Below are 8469 nucleotides of genomic sequence, written 5' to 3'. Positions count from 1 at the left end.
CCTGAAACTGATGAGCATCTAATTATAAATCTACTTCCAATCACTGACTGGATATACTACCAGCAACATGCAAAAATGATTGTCAAAACATATCGTTCGCGAACTTTACCCAAAACCAAACCATATCACATGTTAAATTCTTAATAACCCTTGACTCTTTACTATGCCATTACCAACCACAACTTCAAAGAGCAATGGTGATCAAACCAAAAATTTATGAGTTACACCCAACCCCTTATTGATTCAGGTGTACCCCCACCAGGGCATCCACTCAAGACATCCATAAAGAACTTTATGACTTGCGACATCATAACCAATTCCCAAGTTGAAAATCAAAATGCTTACAACAACTTGCAAACAACCGAAATTATAATGCATACATCCTACTGAGACCTATTGATACCTGAATGATACTCCCCACAATTGTTACTGCTCCTTTTATCCAACCAACATATTTGCGACTCGCCCGACTCCTATCAGTGCATCAACGCCAAAAGCACCACAAGCAGAAGAAATGAAAAACCATGATCACTTGGCCCACAACCTATGACTAGAATACCTCTAGAAGGTCCTCAGCATAAGTATGGATTGCCTCCGAGCCCACAACATGAGTCTGGAATGCCCTTGTTGGCCCAAGGCCCATGTATGGAATGCTCCTGATATCATACCTAACTTTTCATCCTCGCATCATTCGCCCAACACTCCGGGCCTAAAGATACTCACCTCATTCCATTGTGTCACACCCAAAAACCTGAATGGTGGAAACGTTCGGGGGCGGAGGACGTCATATTCAGTATCATAACATTTGAATTGTAAAGAAGGTACACATCACAATTATATAAATATATTTGAAAAGTTTACATGATTGTATGTGTTACATGTTTGAATATCGGATACAATATGGTGATCCAAAAATATGTTACTAATGCCAGCACGTTAGTCTTCAAAAGTAGTTGCTACCTAGTTTAGCGTTTTCCTGAGAATACAAGTTATTTCAAAGAAAAGTGTCAAACATAAAGTTGGTGAGTTCATAAGTGGTATTTTGAGAAAATGTATGCCATTCAAAAGTTCACGTTCGTTTTCCAGAAAATCCGATATTTTCTTATGAGTGTATGAAATGAGTATGAATGATTGTTGTATAAATTGTATGTATTTAAACCAGGAAAATCGTATATTTTCCTAAAGGTGAAATGCAGTCTCAAATGTCCAAGACCGTAATCTGTAAGCAACAATGACATGCTTAAAAGAATGATGAATAGTCTTATTATAAAACAAAAATATAAGAAGATTTGTATTTGAATGTGAAAAGAACTATATCTGTTACTTTTCCCATGAAAACATAATACCATAATAATTGTCTATCCAGTGAGTTTTTATAATCATACTACCACAATTTGCCTATAGCGACCTTCTTCAGGCGTCAAAATTAGATGACACTTGTCACCCCAGTGACTGTAGCTAACAGTCAGGGCGCGGGATCATTAGTCCCGTATAGATCTATACACACTTGTAACGTTCTCCAGACGGGAGATTCTGCTTATAAACAGGACTTCTAGCGGTACCTTAAAAGGTATATTTCATAAACAAGTCCCGCATTAAAGTGAATGCACTTGTTTATGAAATGACTCTCCTTTTAAACGATATTAACAAAGGAATTATAATGATTTGTATGTTCTTGCATGTTTACAAATGTTATAGTAAAAATGGTTACCCTTGATATGATGCAAACATATAAATAAAACTTATAATATTTAAAATTAGGTTTCATCCGAGAGGGTAAAGTGGTGTAAAATGTTTGCATGTTAACAAAATCCATACGATAGTTATAAAAACGACATAAAATGTATAACAAAAGATTGATGTTCTCACTGGGGATTGACAGTGTGTTTACTTGTATTCCCCCTCCGTAAATTGTTCAAAAGCAATTAAAATCAGTTAAAAAGCGTAGAAATGAGGGTATGAACTCACCTGGTAGTTTGAAGAATGTGAGACAAAAGTCAAGCAGAACTTCGACTCGAGAAAGCTGATTTCTCGGGATTCTCGAGAATCTCAGGAGCGCAAAACTTCCTTAAGAACTTGGATATGAAAACCATGGCTTCGGGATGGCTTCGAGGGGTTAAACCCTTGAGTTCTATTTATAGGCCAAATTTTAGGGTCTCACGATGTGAGAATTGAGTTGCTAACGTCGTGAGGTCGATCCTTATCCTCTTCCATGGACGAGATGTCCGCTGCCGGATCTAGAACCCATCAGTCATAGGCTCATGTCATGAGTTTCTGGCTCATGTTGTGAGCTGTCTGACAACTTCGTTTAGGTTGCGTTGGCTAAAAGTCGCTCGATATCTATTTCGAGTTTTTAGCTGATTACTGCTATGATTGAAACTTCGAAAAATCAAAATTTCCTCAAACGAAGTCGGATTTGGGCGTTCTTTTTGTGTAAGGTTATGGTCGAATGATATCTACAACTTTCATTTAGACACCTAAGGTTGAAAAGTATTTTGTTGAAATTTCTCGTTTTCTGCTTAACAGTGTTTTACCGGATTTGCTACAAATCTTAAATTGGTCATAATTTCATCGTTATAACTCGGAATTTAGTGTTTTTTATACTTTTGGAAACCTTATTACGACATCTACCACTTAGTATACTTAACTGAGATTTTTGAACATTTCATTTTTGATGTTATTTTTTTTAATTCACAAAGGGGTTACCATATTTGACTTTTAGTCATTACATTGACCTGAAATATCGGGTTGTTACACATTGCCTTGAAGGGACATAATCAACTCCTTCACAACGTCATCTAAGCACAACAATGATGCTACCAAAGCAAAACCTTACAAAAACATGGTCAGACACGACCCAAGAATATGATAACAGTTGCACTCTTGGTCCAACACCAAGGCTATAACCTAAAAGAATGATGCACATAATTCATATCAAGTGCTCCAATGCTATCTTGCCCAGCTCACATGAAATTACCACCATGTACGTCGTTATGGAACCTGTATCCTCATCTAAAGAGAGAAGGTATGTTGAGAGAAAAAACTTTGAGGCACACTTGAACAAATCGTTAGAACAAGTATATAGCGGAATAGTTAATCTCGAAGGATCTGTTAGCTCAATAATAATATTACGAATTAGAAGTTAGTGAGTTAGATGCGGAAAGGTAGAGGAATGTAAATGACAACAATTGTTATATCAAGTATACACATAAGCAGATTCATAACAAGGAATGCCTTCAAACCAAGTTACTAAATGAGATCTAGCTTAGTGGTTAAGTCACAAGTTGTTTTAAGAGGGGACTCGGCGAGTTGGAGCCTAGACTCGCCGAGTAGGATCGCAGACCTGGTCGCGGGTTCGCGACTGGACTCGACGAGTCCAGATATGGACTTGGCGAGTCTGCGCTGTTTAGCGAAAACCCTAACCGTTCAGGTTTGGGACGTATAAAAGGGACTTATTGGCCGTCATTGTTCATTTTAGCCTTCTGAGGGGAACCCTAAATCGATTGTGTGCATCTGGAGCAAGGTTAAAGGCCATTGGTGATTTTGAAGGAGTTGTTGTGCAAGGAAGAGAAGGGCTTGGCTAAAGGAACAGCAAGGGAGTCACGTTCTGAGGATTGGGGACACAGAGAGTACATCATCCAGTTAAGAATTCGAGTATACTCTGTTATGTTGATGTGTTTATGGAATTAGGGTTTATGGAACCCTTTTGTGGCTAGATTGAATGTTACCCTGGTCCCCCAAACGATTGTAACCCTGTATTGGGACCTTTGGAGGTCCAGAATGTCCCATGCCTGTGCATTTCGGGAATTGATGAAGGTTTTGGATTGGAATCCTTATGCCTTAGGTCAATATGTAAATTATAAGTCTTGGGGTGTATCATGAGCACCGAAATAAGGACCTTACGTGATGGATCAGTCTAGGAAGGCCAGACCTATGAATGGTCGAAGCAGTTCTGACCTTAGGAAGCAGTTTGAGCGGTTGCATGGCATGGACTCGCCGAGTTCGACGAACAGACTCGGCGAGTAGCTTGAAGAATAACTGGGACTCGTCGAGTTGTTCTTCAGACTCGGCGAGTTGAGTCGGGTTGGCCCCGCGATTCTTCCAGGAGTAACTCGTCGGGTCAAGGAGGATACTCGACGAGTAGAAGGGGAATCTTAGAGGATTGGAGGACGTCTAGACTCGCCGAGTCGCCATGTCACTCGCCGAGTCCGGTCGAGTTGACCGTTGACCGTTGACCGTTGACTAGAGTTGACCTATGTGTGACTTCTTAGGGTCAGTTAACTTAGAAGATAAAAGTGTTAATAAGAGATATATGATGTTATAGGGAGTTTGTAGCTCGGCGGATCGAGCACGAGTGATTTCAGGATTTGCTAGCTTTCAGTATTCACGAGGTGAGTCTTCTCACTATACTGTACCCGGAAGGGTTTGACTGTGTGACCGGAAGGTCAGATATGACACGTGATATGTATGCTATATGTGGTAAGTTATTTGTTATATGTGCTATGTATGTCATGGCCGGAAGGCAATATGTTATGGGCCGGAAGGCGATATGTTATGGGCCGGAAGGCGATTATGTTGTGTGATGGACTGGAAGGTCGGCGTGGGTAGGACCGGAAGGTTTACCCAGCAGGGACGGAAGTCCCCTGAGACACATGGACCAGAATGTCAGGGCCTGGAAAGGCGTATGTGCGTAAGTTGTATATTGGGGAACTCACTAAGCATTTATGCTTACAGTTGTTATGTATGTGTTTCAGGTACTAGCGAGGACCGTGGGAAGGCGCCGGTGTGATTTGTACACACTGAAGGATGTTTTTATGATCTTGGGATTTGGACAATTTGTATTTAACATGACACTTAAATTGTTTATGCCTTGTTTTGAATGAAAATACTTTATTTTTAAAATGAAAAATTTGTTTGAAAATTTGTGTTGTTACAATTGGTATCAGAGCCTTGGTTTGAGGGATTCGGGTGCACCTTCGGGGGTAACTGAACTCAAACCGAGGAGTTGAGGAAAACTTTTTAAATAAAGACATAAACTCTTGTAAATGGTTTTGTGGTAAGCAAGAAAGAAGCAGTGTGTACGATCAGTCAGCGCCCGAACGGTAAAGATCCCCAAAATACCTTACAATATTATATGATATGAATTGTTATGCATGCTAGAAGACTAGGTATTCATGATAGGACTAGACTGGCCTGATTTGTGATACCTTAGTCTAGGGAAGTTTGCCGATATGAGATGCTTGGCTAGTGTACGAGTAGATAGTGCATAACAGAAGTAGAGTACTCACTATCCGGGGTTTGGGGAGGAAGATTTGGGATGAATGCTGATGCGGTGTGGTCGGTAGTATTGGGCCCGTACTACCAAAGGCACCGGGTCAGTGGGAGACCCAAGTAAGAATCCCTGGATATCGGAGACTGAGTAGGGTTGCGTTATCGAGTACGATTATACTCGATGGAGTCTCTGATAGTGTTATGTTGTATTTCAGAGACATCATGGTTAGACCACGCCATAGAGCGAGTTCGAGCGGTGTGAGTGACGAGGAGATTCGCCAGATGATTCACGAGGAGGTAGCTGCGGCGATCCGGGCTGAGATCCTGGAGATGTTTGGGTCTATTAAGACCACCCTGATGGAGACGTTTGAGGAGCGGTACGCCGCATTGATTGAAGCTGCAGCCGCTGCAGCTACCGCAGTTGTGGCCACTGCCAGGCCACAGGGGGGTGACTCGTTGCTGTTCCGGGAGTTCAGCAACAGGAAGCCACCTGAGTTCGATGGGACGCAGGATCCGATTGCTGCGATGAGGTGGATCGCGGATATAGAGGGGTGCTTCTACACTTGTTCATGCCCGGAGCACATGTGGGTACGGTTCGCTTTGAACCAGCTCCGTCTGGGAGCGAAGGATTGGTGGAAGTTCGTGACGGCGAACTTCACTTTGGCAGAGATTACGGCAGTGACATGGGAGGGGTTTACTGCTATGTTCAGAGACGAGTATGTTCCCCCGGTGGAGAGGGAACGATTGGTTCAGGAGTTCTTGACCCTCAAGCAGGGTACTGATTCGGTGGCGGTGATCACGCGAAAGTTTCATGAGAAGGCGATGTTCTGCCCCGAGCTGGTGTCCACAGAGCAGGCTCGGATGAGCCGGTATTTGGGTGTTTTGAGGAGGGATATCCGGTATTTTGTGTCAAACTCCACCTATCATACCTTTGCTGAGCTTCAGGCGAACGCCAGGAAGCGCGAGATTGAGTTGGAGACCTAGGCCAGGGAGGAGGCCGAGTCTCAGTGGGTTGACTGGCGGTTCGAAGGCTCAGTCCCAGCCGGCAGCCAAGCGGATAAAGTCCGCCGATTCGAGGACAGGAGGTTCGAAGGGCCGCACTTGCGGAAAGTGCGGCAAGGGTCATGATGGGGCGTGTCGATCTGGTGCTTGCTACAAGTGTGGCAAGGAGGGGCACATTGCTAGGGAGTGCCCCAAGGGGTTTACGGTTTGCTTTCATTGCAACCAGACAGGCCATCGGAAGGCCGAGTGCCCTCAGCTTCTTCAGGGATCTGCACCTGCTGCCAGAGCTACTGCGACTCGACCGGTGAAGGCCGAGGCCCCGAGGGCTCGGGGGAGAGCCTTTCAGCTGACTGCGGAGGAGGTCCACGCTGCGCCTGATGTTGTGGCAGGTATGTTGTAATTCATGTAATTCTTTTAATGTCGAGATGTTATGCTTATGTTATTATATGCGTAGGTACTTTCCTCGTGAACTTTGTGCCTGCCTTAGTGTTATTTGAGTCGGGTGCGAGTAGGTCCTTTGTATCTTTAGCCTTTAGTCAGCATATCAGCGTTAGTCGTGAGTCGTTGAGTCGACCTTTGAGAGTTTCTATAGCTGACGAGAGAGTGATTTGTGCCATGGAGGTTCTTCGGGGATGCGTGCTAGAGATTTTCGGGGTTGAGTTCCCGATTGACATGATTCCTATTGCGATGGGTGACGTCTGTGTCATCGTGGGCATGGACTGGTTGAGCCGATTCAGCGCTGTCATCGACTGTGAGCGTTAGCTGGTGACTATACGAGACCATAATGGGGGAGTCCTTTCGGTGTACGGCGAGGGTACCCGTTCGGGATCAGCTTTTTGTTCGGCCGCTAGGGCGAGGCAGTGTCTACAGCAGGGCTGTAAGGGTTTTGTGGCGTATGTGATGGATACACGGGAGGTTTCCGAGAGACCGAGGTCAGTTGAGGAGGTCCCAGTGGTGCGTGAGTTTCCAGATGTTTTCCCCGAGGAGCTGCCGGGAGTACCTCCTGTGAGGCAAGTAGAGTTTGGTATCGACATGGTTCCGGGGGCCACACCTATTGCTAAGGTGACTTATCGTCTTGCACCTCCAGAGATGCAAGAGTTGTCCTCGCAGCTCTAGGAGTTGCTGGGGAAGGGATTCATTCGGCCGAGCAGCTCGCCGTGGGGAGCACCTATTCTGTTCGTCAAGAAGAAGGATGGTTCACACCGAATGTGCATTGACTACCGGGAGTTGAACAAGTTGACGGTCAAGAACCGTTACCCGTTACCGAGGATCGATGATTTATTCGATCAGTTCCAGGGAGCATCTTGGTTTTCCAAGATTGATCTGAGGTCAGGGTACCATCAGGTGAGAGTGCGGGATGAGGACGTCCAGAAGACAGCGTTTAGGACGCGATATGGGCATTATGAGTTTGTGGTGATGCCTTTCGGGCTCACCAATGCCCCGGCTGTGTTCATGGATCTCATGAATAGGGTATGCAGGCCGATGTTGGATCGGTTAGTGATTATATTTATCGACGACATTTTAGTGTATTCGAGATCTAGAGAGCAGCATGAGGAGCATTTGAGGGAGGTCCTTGAGGTATTGAGGTCGGAGAAGCTTTATGCAAAGTTCTCCAAATGTGACTTCTGGTTGCGGGAGGTCCAATTTCTAGGACATGTTGTTAATCAGGAAGGGATATTGGTCGATCCGGCCAAGGTTGAGGCGGTGATGAGTTGGGAGGTGCCGAAGTCACCCTCTAAGATCAGGAGCTTCCTTGGGTTGGCAGGGTATTATCGGAGATTCATTAAGGATTTCTCCAAGATCGCAGTGCCGCTCACCAGATTGACCCGGAAGGGTGTTGCATTCTCATGGGGACCCGAGCAGCAGACTTCCTTTGAGACACTTCGCCAGAGGTTGTGCGAAGCCCCGGTATTAGCTCTCCCGGAAGGGATGGAAGATTTTGTAGTATATTGCGACGCATCGATTTCGGGACTGGGTGCAGTGTTGATGCAGAGATGTCATGTGATAGCCTATGCATCGAGGCAGCTGAAGCCTCATGAGGCGAGATATCCCACGCATGATTTAGAGTTGGGGGCAGTAGTGTTCGCTCTTAAGATTTGGCGTCACTACTTGTATGGGGTTCGATGTACGATATACACGGACCATAAGAGCTTGAAGTATTTGATGGATCAGCCCAACCTAAATATGCGTCAGAGG

The sequence above is a fragment of the Lactuca serriola genome, chromosome 4, assembly GCF_051521515.1.
Source record: "Lactuca serriola cultivar US96UC23 chromosome 4, Lser_US96UC23_V15, whole genome shotgun sequence".
Taxonomy (NCBI): domain Eukaryota; kingdom Viridiplantae; phylum Streptophyta; class Magnoliopsida; order Asterales; family Asteraceae; genus Lactuca; species Lactuca serriola.
Note: the sequence above shows the minus strand (reverse complement) of the source record.